The sequence below is a fragment of the Vulpes lagopus genome, chromosome X (genome assembly GCF_018345385.1).
Source record: "Vulpes lagopus strain Blue_001 chromosome X, ASM1834538v1, whole genome shotgun sequence".
Taxonomy (NCBI): domain Eukaryota; kingdom Metazoa; phylum Chordata; class Mammalia; order Carnivora; family Canidae; genus Vulpes; species Vulpes lagopus.
In genome coordinates, this window is record NC_054848.1 from 55,487,773 (window position 1) to 55,498,033 (window position 10,261).

Here is a 10,261-nt window from a genome sequence, read left to right on the forward strand (position 1 = left end):
CATACTGAAGAAACAGCCTCTCGTGCTTCTAGCAGGGGAATGGAAAAGGTACCCATCGTGACATATACCAGACCATTCTCATCCTAAAGTCTGCTCGCCAGAGAAACTATCTGGCCACAGCCCGACCTGCTGGGGTTTTATCAGAGCCTAACTGCCTGGGGAAGGGAAATACACAACTCCAGCCCTCTGCAGCCAATCCTGACCCACCTAAAAGAGGGAGGACTGAGATGCAGGCATGAAGTCTGCAGCCCCAGGTCACAGGCTCACCAGAGACGGGCCTCATCATATTATTACTGAATGCTTCCCCGACCCCGCTCGCATCACTAAAGGCCTATTTACAACAGTTCCGTTTACCCAGTAAAGCATGTCCAACTACCAAGAAAAACTCAGAAGGTGTGCTAAAGGGCAGAAAACAGTCTGAAGAGGCACAGCAAGTACCAGAATCAGATTCAGATAGAAGAGAAATGGTGGGATTGTCAGACTAACAAAATAACCATGATTAATATGCTCAAGGCTCCAGCGGAAAAGTGTACAACGTGCAGGAACAAATGGGTAAAGTGAGCAAAGAGATGGAAAGTCTAAGCAAGAGTAAAAGAAAATGCTAGGGATAGAAACCACTGTAATAGAAATGAAGAATGTATTTTTGATGGGCTCAATAGTAGGCTGGACATTGCTGAGGAAAGAATCTCCTTAGTTTATTTATTTTTAAAAGATTCTATTTATTTACTCATGAGAGACACAGAGAGAGAGAGGCAGAGACACAGGCAGAGGGAGGAGCAGGCTCCACGCAGGGAGCCCGACTTGGGACTCGATCCCGGGACCCCGGGATCACGCCCTGGACCGACGGCGGCACTAAACCGCTGAGCCACCCTGGCTGCCCGAATCCCTTGAGTTGAAATATATGCAGTGAAAACCTTCAAAACTGAACAAGGAAAGAGAAAAGAACGTATAAGACATAGAACACGATATCCACGGACTGTGGGACAGCCACAAAAAGTGTAACATCTTTCTAATGGGAGTGCCAGAGGAGACAAGAGAGAAGGAACCAAAGAAGTATCCGAAGCAATAAAAACTGATAATTTTTCAAAATTCATGTGAGATACCAAACCACAGATTCAGGAAGCTCAGAAAATATCAAGTAGGATAATCCCCCAAAACATTGTATCTAGGCATAACATATTTGAACTGCAGAAAAAGAGAAAGAAAACGTCAATAAAGAAGCCAGAGAACAATACAACTTCTCTATAGAGGAGTAAAAAATAAGAATTACATCCAACTTCTCCTCAAAGCCAGAGAAATAAAGAGAAAGTAGACTGAAATATTTAAAGTATTCCGGGGGCAAACCCCCCACCAATCTAGAATTCTATATCCTACAAAAGTGTCCTTCAAAACCGAAAGGAAATACTTTCTCAGACAAAGAAAAGTGGAGTCAACCAGTAAACGTACCCTTGCAAGAAATGTTAAAAGTTCTTCAGAGAGAAGGAAAATGGTCAGAAACTGAGATCAACATACAGAAAGGAAGAGCACTGAGAGAAGGATAAGTGAAAGGACAATAAAAACTTTTCCTTTTTTAAAAAGATATTTTAAAGTTCTTTTTTTTTTAAGATTTTATTTATTCACGAGACACACACAGAGAGAGGCAGAGACACAGGCAGAGGGAAAGCAGGCTCCCCTCGGGGGGGCCCGATGCGGGACTCGATCCTAGGACCCTGGGATCACCACCCTAGCCAAAGGCAGACGCTCGGCCGCTGAACCACCCAGGTGTCCCCGAGAAACTTTTCCTTATTTTTAATTACCCTAACAGATGTGTGTGCAGAATCTTACCAGCAGTAGTACATTTGACGATTCTAGCTTATGTATATGTGACATGAATAACACCACGGAGGCAAGAGATGGGAGGCAGGAATTAGAATTACTTTCTTCTAAAGTACTTACACTACCAGCGAAGGGATACTGTGTTATTGGAAAGCGGACTTGCAGGGAGGCCTGGGTGTCTCAGTGCTTGAGCATCGACCTGCCTTTGGCTCAGATCATGACCCCAGAGTCCTGGAAGCGAGTCCCGCATCAGGCTCCCTGCAGAGAGCCTGCTTCTCCTTCTGCCTGTGTGCTGCCTCTGGGTCTCTGATGAATAAACAAAATCTTAAAAAAAAGAAAGAAAGCGGACTTGGAATAGTTGCAAGTGTATATGGAAAACTCTAGGGAAACTATTAAAACTAAAGATTAATAACAACAGGGGATCCCTGGGTGGCGGAGCAGTTTGGCGCCTGCCTTTGGCCCAGGGCGCGATCCTGGAGACCCGGGATCGAATCCCACGTCGGGCTCCCGGTGCATGGAGCCTGCTTCTCCCTCTGCCTGTGTCTCTGCCTCTCTCTCTCTCTCTCTCTCTGTGACTATCATAAGTAAATAAAAAAAAAAGATTAATAACAACATTATTACTATGCTAAGAAAGGAAAGTAGAATCATGTAAAAAGATAAAACCACAAAAGAGAGAAAAAGACTGGAAGACAAAATTAAGAACAAAGAGTAAAGGTAACCAGTAGGAAGCAGTAACAAACGTGGTAAATATTATTGCAACTACACGAATAATCCTTTCAAACATCAATAGTCTAACTACACCAGTGAAAAGACAGAGATCGTCAGAATGGCTAAAAACCTGCAATCCAACTGTGTTGTCGACAAGAAACTAATTCTAAATATAAAGACGTGTAGACAAAAGCTAACGGGGTGGAGAAAGTTACAGCAGGCTAACGCTCATCAAAAGGTAGCTGGAGTGGCTACATTAATTTCGTACCAGGGAAATTATAAGGAATAAAGAGAAGTATCACATAATGATAAAGGGGTCATTTCACACACACAAAAAAAAAGCCGTCATGACGTTTAACGTGTACGTACCTACCCACGAGTGTCAAAATACATGCGGCCAGAGCTGATAGAATTGCAAGGAGAAACAGATGGCTTCGCTACTACAGGTGGTGCTATTGCTGGGTGTGTGTGTCCCCCTAAAACTTGTATGGTGAAATATAATCCCCAACGTGATAATATTTGGAAGTGGGGCTTTGGGGAGGTGATTAAATCACGAGGGGAGAGCCCTCAAGAATGGCATTAGTGCCCTTGCAAAGGAGGCCCCAGAGAGCTCCTTTGTCCTCTTTCACCATGGGGAGACACAGCAAAAAGACAGCCAGCTATGAACCAGGAGGTGGGAGTTCACCAGACCCCACATTTTCAGCGGCTGGACTGTAAACTTGCCAGCGTCTAGAACTGTGGGAAATAAATGCTTGTTGTCTGTAAGCTACCCTGTCTCCGGTGTGTTTGTTATACCAGCTGAAACGGACTAGGGTACTTGGGGACTTCCTCACCCACCTATCAGAAATGGGCAGATCCAGGAGGCAGAAAACTAGTGAGGACACAGTTAAATCCAACAGCAACGTCAGTCAACTCTAAATGACATGCAGAAGCTACTGTGTACAGCAACAGCAGAGCACACAGTCTCTTCGAGCTCGCATGGAACATTCATCAGGATTAGTCACCTTAGGGCCGCCCGGGCGGGTCAGCGGTTGAGCGTCTGCCTGGGGCTCAGGGCGTGATCCCAGGGTGGTGGGATCGAGTCCCGCATCGGGCTCCTTGCATGAAGCCTGCTTTCCCCTCCGCCTCTGATTCCTCTCTCTGTGTGTGTCTCTCATGAATAAATATTTTTTTAAAAAATAAAGACCCACGGTATAGATATAAAAAAAGGAAAACACAAATAGACAACATTACGAATGATAATACCTCTTTAGCAATAATCGCACCTTGAATAAACCTCATTGGCTACGATCTGCCACTGCGCAAAGCTTATCGATAAGAATACCTAACAACAGACTTAAATAAATGGAGGAGGGGCGCCTGGATGGCTTAGTCATTTGGGTGTCCAACTCTTGGTTTCGGCCGGGGTCCCGATCTCGGGGTCATGGGATCGACCCCTGCACTGGGCCCCGTGCTTCTGAGAGTCTGCTCGAGATGCTCTCTCCCTCCTCTTCCGCACTTCTCGCTGTTCGCATGCGCTCTCTCTACATAAAAATAATACTTTATGTATATAGTATATATATGGAGGAAAATGTTAAAATCCACAAAAACGCTCCGTATGGTTTTATGACATTGTCATAAAATTAAAAGGTGATGGACAGTTTTCCCAAAAAGAATGAAACAGAGGTTTCACTCGAGGGGAGAAAACCAAATAGACTCCTCGAAAAGAAAGATGAAATAGAATCAAAGATCCGCTTTGCCAGAAGGCGGTAGGTGCAGCTCATTCCATCAACCCTTTAAGCAAACAATTGTTCCTCTGCTATTTAAACAGTTGCAGATGATTAAAAAAAAAAAAAAAAAAAAAAAAAGCTTCTCAACGCGTCCTAGAAGGTCAGCACTACCACCGCCATACCAGAGCCTGAGTGCAAGGTGGTACGCAAAGAGAAAAATTTTAATTTTACTTTTTTAAGATTCTTATTTCTTTATTCATGAGAGACACAGAGAGAGAGAGAGAGAGGCAGAGACACAGGCAGAGGGAGAAGCAGGCTCCCTGCAGGGAGCCTGATGCAGGATTCGATCCCGGGTCTCCAGGATCACTCCCTGGGCTGAAGGCGGCGCCAAACCGCTGAGCCACTCAGGGATCCCCGAGAAAAATGTTTAAAGTGATAAGGACACCCCTTTTAAAATAATCTGGGCAACTTTGTACATGTTGAAGCACTAGAGGCATCCTAGTAAGATCAGGAAGAAGACAGGGGTCCCCGCTACCACAAGGGTCATTTAACGGTGTGTCAAAATGCTAGCCAATAGGAAAGCAGCAGAGAGAGGTAGCAGTTATCAGGGTAGGAAAGGAAGGGTCAAAGAGTATCATCATTTGTCAATGTGACTGTCTTTCTAAAAAATTCTGAAGAATCAACTGAATCCTGGTGCTAAGAGGAACATACCGAAAATTCATCAAAATAAGTGATACAAGGGTGCCTGGGTGGCTCAGTCGGTGAAGCTTCTGCCTTCGGCTTGACTTGTGGTCCTGGAGTCTGGGGATCAGGCCCATGTTGGACTACCTGCTCAGCGGGGTGTGTGTGTGTGTGTGTGTGACTGCCTCTCCCTCTGCCTCTCCTGCCGCTCGTGCTGTCTCTCAAATAAATAAATAAAATCTTCAAAAAAAAGAATTAATATGGGGCACCTCGGTGGTCAGGGGTAGAGCGTCTGCCTTCGGCTGAGGTTGTGATCCCAGGGTCCTGGGATCGAGTCCCACATCGGGCTCTCCACACGGAGCCTGCTTCTCCCTCTGCCTGTGTCTCTGCCTCTCTCTGTGTCTCTCATAGATAAATACAGAAACTCTTTTTTTTACAAAAGTAAAATAATTTAAACAGAGAGGTATTGAGGCACAAATCAACATGCAGATTACAATTCGGGAAACAATAGAAAGTTCACAAACATACCTCGTCCGGAAGACCAAATCAGCAGGCAGATGTCATCTAACACGTGATGCTGAGGAAAAGAGCAAAAACCATGTCAGCTTTTCACAGCAAAATTATTCTTAGACGGATAAGAAGAGGTAAATATAAAACAGGAATCTTTTAAAAGATATTCTATTGACAATACACACTCAAGATGAAGGGAAACCTCTGCATCAAACAGGCAACGGAAGGGATCACACATGAAACCTGGTGTGAAAAAAAAAAGAAAAAAAAAGAAAAAAAGAAACCTGGTGTGTACGGACCTATGAATAAAGAGGCAATTGTAGAAGCATCTGCCATCTGTATAACAAAACACTAATACCCTATTAACTGTAAAAGCTCATTGTAAAAGGTTAAAATATCCAACCCATGAAGATACAAAAACAAAGTGAACCAAAAAGACGACAAGACAATTCACAGAGAGGGAGGAACAGAATGACTTATTAGTCAAACATGAAAAAACTCAGACCGGCTAATAAAGAAACGTGCATCGAAAGAAACTACCACTTTCCCTGATCCAAACAGCAGGGCGACACGGGGAGGTCCGACCCCGGGGCAGGAGGTCGACCCATACACCTTCCTACCCACGCTGGCCCAAATCCTAGAGCCTTCGTGCTGAGGGACCCGTCGTAAAGCCTCTGGGATACACTCGCGCACGTGTGATCTGTGTTCTACAAATACACACATGTTCGTAGTGACAGGTGATGTCACCGTCATAGAGGAATGTAAACTGAGCTGCCCCGCAGCACCGGGTCTGCGGTCGCCGCACCCCCACAGCGGCACTGCCCCACGGGGTGGTCACGAACCCCAAGTGGCTATTGAGCACACTCAATGGGGGGAGGTGTAGGTGTCAAGTGCACGCGGGATCTGGAAAACACAGTGGCTAGAATGCAAAATACCTCGCTGATACTCTTACTATGCACGGCCCAACGGTCATATCTGGGATAGCATTCGATTCAGTTAAACGGATTGAAAGTATTTTGTCCAAGTTTTTTTTTTTTTTTTTTTTTTTTTTTTGTCTCCCTTAGTAAGTTCCCAAAGTGTTTCTGCTGCACGTTTTCTTGGTCAGTTCATTCCTGAGTATGTCATGGGCTTTACCGTCCCGGGACACGGCGCTTTGCTGACCCTTACTAGTTACTGCTTCATTTAGGGAGGCTCTTAGCTTTGTACTTCCACGGGGCCACTTTACTGAACGCTCTTATTTGTAATGTTTTCCAGTGGGATCACCGTGTGTTTTCAGGCAGGCAGTCGTAGCATCCTCAAACGATGATTACTTTACCTCCTTCTTTTAGATATTTCTATTTACCTCTTTTTTTCGTGTCTGGTTTAATTTTCTACTTTACACGATAATCACGTAGAATTATAGTGGTGATAGACAGTATGTCTGTTTTGGTCCAGACGTTAATGGAGATGCTTCTCCTGTTCTTTGGATTTTGAACTGTTGGGAGAAATACGTAATGTAAAGTTAAGAATTCCCCTCATCTGATTATACCAAACTTTTTTTGTTTTTTATAAAGCAAAAAGGACATTCGATCTTGTTGGATACTTCTGTAACGTCTGTGGAGAAATGATCACATGGTTCTTCACTTTGGATCGATTAAAATGGTGTATGATTTCCACAGATTTCCTAATACGGAACCATCCTTACGCTCCCCAATCAATCCCACTTGGTCATGTTTTAATTTTTTTATCGAGGCGTAGCTGACGGACAATACTATGCTAGTTTCCGATGTACGGCACAGGAATTCAAGAGTTTTATACGTTAGGAGGCGATCACCAGGATAGGTCTAGCTACCACCGGTCAGCACGCAAAGTTGTTAAGACATAATTGACTGGGATCCCTGGGTGGCTCAGCGGTTCGGCGCCTGCCTTTGGCCCAGGGCCATATCAATCATGGAGCCCCGGGATCGAGTCCCACGTCGGGCTCCCTGCATGGAGCCTGCTTCTCCCTCTGCCTGTGTCTCTGCCTCTCTCTGTCTCTCTCTATGTCTATCATGAATAAATAAATAAAATCTTTAATATAAATCTAAATATATATATAAAATCTAAATATATATATAACATATATAATTGACTACATTCCCTATGGTGTACATTGCACCCCTGGGTCTTATTTATTTTAAAACTGGAAGTTTTGTACCTCTTATTTTTTTTTTAAAGGTTTTATTTATTTATTCATGATAGTCACACAGAGAGAGAGAGGCAGAGACAGGCAGAGGGAGAAGCAGGCTCCATGCACCGGGAGCCCGACGTGGGATTCGATCCCGGGTCTCCAGGATCGCGCCCCAGGCCAAAGGCAGGCGCCAAACCGCTGTGCCACCCAGGGATCCCAGTTTTGTACCTCTTAATCTCCTTCCCCTATTTTACTTATCCTCCCCCACGCTGGTGGTCTGGGAAGCACCAGATCGGTCTCTGTATATTAAGTGTTTGTGCTTTATTTCGTTTTTTTTTACATTCCACATATATGTGAAATCGTATATTTGTGTTTCTCTGTGCGAGTTATTTCACGTAGCAGAAGACCCTCTAGGTCCATCCATGTTGCTGCAAAGGGAAAAAGATCTCAACCTATTTTTTTAAGGTTTTATGTTATGTAGTCATGAGACAACCAGAGAGAGAGGCAGAGGCAGAAGCAGGCTCCGTGCGGGGAGCCCAACGCGGAACTCGATCCCGGAACCCGGGATCACGAGCTGAGACACCCAGGCGGCCCTCATTCTTTTGTGATGGCTGAGTAACATTCCTGTGTGTGTGTGTGTGTGTGTGTGTGTGTGTGTGTTAGAGAGAGAGAGAGAGAGACAGAGATCTTTACCCACTCATCTCTTGGTGGACAGAGGCTCTTTCCATGTCTTGGCTGTTATTGTGCACAATGCTCCGGTGAACACAGGAGGGCATAGATCTATCTGAATTAGTGGCTTCTTTTAAGAGTTTGTTTTCTCAGTAATCTTGACACCCAGTGTGGGGGCTTGAACCCACAACCTCGAGATCCAGAGTTGCACATTCTGCCAGCGCAGCCAGCCAGGTGCCCCTGATTTAGTGCCCTTACTGTCCTCGCTAAGTACACAGAGGAGGAATGGCTGGATCCTATGGTGGTTCTAGCTGTAATTTCTTGAGGACTCTCCGGGCTGTTTTCCACAGCAGCTGTGCCATTTGGCACCCCCCCCCCATATCCTAAGGATTTAAATGAGCTACTACATCCTGTTTGGCATTATTTCATTTAGCAGTTGTGCACCGATGTTCGTAAGAATCATTCACAGCTTCACAGTCTGTGCTCTCTCTAGGGGCATTGATCCTCCATAAGCAACATCTGGAAGTTTTAACTCTTTTATGCCTTGGACTACTTTAAAATAGCACCGGAGTAGTCTGCGTCTTAAAGATTTGCTTGAATTGCCCTCTAAAGTCAGCTGACCTAGTACTTTACTTTTATTTTTTTTCAATTATTTATTTTTATTTTATTTTATTATTATTTTTTTAATAATAAATTTATTTTTCATTGGTGCTCAATTTACCAACTGACCTAGTACTTAAAAAAAAAAAAAAGATGTTATTTGTTTATTTAAGAGAGAGAATACGAGCAGGGAGGAGGAGGAGCAGAGGGAGAGGGATACACCGAGCCCCTGCTGAGCAGGGCACCCGACTCAGGCCCCCGGGATCGTGACCTGAGCGGAAGGCAGACGCTGAACCCATTGAGCCGCCCAGGGGCCCCGACCCAGTACTTTTTATAGCAGCTGCTTTTGAACCACATTTCCTATTTCTTTTATAATAACCGATGAGGGGGCGCCCGGTGGCTCGCTCGGTGAAGCCTCTGCCTTCAGCTCAAGGCCCGATCCGGGTGCTGGGGTCGGGTCGAGCCCCACGTCGAACGGTTCCGAGCTCCCTGGGGAGTCTGTCTCTCCCCCTTCCTCTGCCTTTCTCCCTGCTCATGCTCTCTCTCTCTCGAATAAATAAATGAAAGAAAACCATAAAATAATAACAACAAACCAGTCTTTACTGTTTTACACTTTCCCTTTCCTAGTGGCAGTGTTGGTAATTTATGCCTCCGCAGGGAAACAGACCTTTGACCATGCCCCAAACGGATTGACATGCGGTCGAGTAACTACTGTCTGATTCCACACAAGTTCCTCTAACTCTATGCTCGTCTACTGACTTTCTTGTCTTGTTGTGTGTATTGGGGCTTTCTCCCCTTTTGGATGAGTATCTTAGCTGATGGTTCACCTTTTTTGTTTTTTGTTGTTGTTGTTGTTGTTGTTGTTGTTTTCCAAAGAACCACATGTCAAATTTATCAGTTGTGTCATTTTTCTGATTTACCGACTCCTGCATTTATATCGCATGTTTCCTTCACTAGTTATTCTTAGGCTTATTTTTGGTCTGTGTCCTCATGATTTGCAGTGGGTACTTCATTCATTTTCATATTTTCTGGCTCATTCACACAAGTAGGTAAGGCTATACATGTTCTTCCTGGGTTTATTTTTTAAAGATTTTATTTATTTCTTCATGAGAGACACAGAGAGAGGCAGAGACACAGGCAGAGGGAGGAGCAGGCCCCAAGCAGGGAGCCCGACGGGCGGCTCGATCCTGGGACTCCAGGATCAGGCCCTGGGCCGAAGGCCGCCCTGAACGGCTGAGCCAGTCGGGCTGCCCGGTTCTTCCTGTTTTAACACTTATCTTTTTTTAACTGTTTAACCTTATCACACGTCTTTGAAGCCATTGTGTTATCATTGTCATTTTCTAGATACTCTTAAGGTTTATCCTGGATATACTCTTTGAATCGATGTTTAAGGCAGGATTTAAAATTTTCCAGATGACAG